This window comes from Penaeus monodon, chromosome 31 (genome assembly GCF_015228065.2).
Source record: "Penaeus monodon isolate SGIC_2016 chromosome 31, NSTDA_Pmon_1, whole genome shotgun sequence".
Lineage (NCBI taxonomy): Eukaryota > Metazoa > Arthropoda > Malacostraca > Decapoda > Penaeidae > Penaeus > Penaeus monodon.
Genome location: NC_051416.1, coordinates 4,391,380 through 4,392,063, shown reverse-complemented (window position 1 = coordinate 4,392,063; position 684 = coordinate 4,391,380).

Sequence of the window (684 nt, the reverse complement as noted above, 5' to 3'; positions counted from 1 at the left end):
AAAACCAGATGGTTGGCTTAATTCATTTATGATTTCCATTTTCAAACAGATGGGCTGCTTTAATTTCAAAAGATAAAAACAGGCTCTCCTTTCCGTTACATTTACAATCAAACCTCAATCTCCATATACCTTAGGTTTTTCTACGATTGAGTTTTCGACGAAAAAATATTTTGTCCCAGTTTCGGTACATCTGCTCAGCTTTCGCATAGTTGTAAATGGACCATATCAAACTCTCCCGCCTTCCCGCGTGATTCAAGCGCTCATTTCCCGTAAACAGACATCCACCTAAAGCACCCTTTTACATCATGACTTAGGCCTTGATACCTGAAGTCCTTATGGAGGGAGATTCCAAACCTCTTCTCCTCCCTATCCCTTCTTTGCCGCCTTCCAAGCGCTAACACGTCTTCAATAAAGGGGAAAGTGATGTTAAATGTTATTTATCCATTTCAGTAGTCATTTATATTTATTTCTTATTGTTTTCTGTAAGTAGAACTATAGTTCTTCTTTATGAAATGTATTTTATTTTTTTATGTTTTTGAATGGATTTAATTAGATTTACATTATTTCTTATGTCAAACATTGCTTCTGTGTTTCGTCACTTTTTGGAATGGATTAATCACAAAAACCGGGGATCCACTGTACATAAAATTTTATCTTTCTATCTTTTTATTTACCAATCAACCT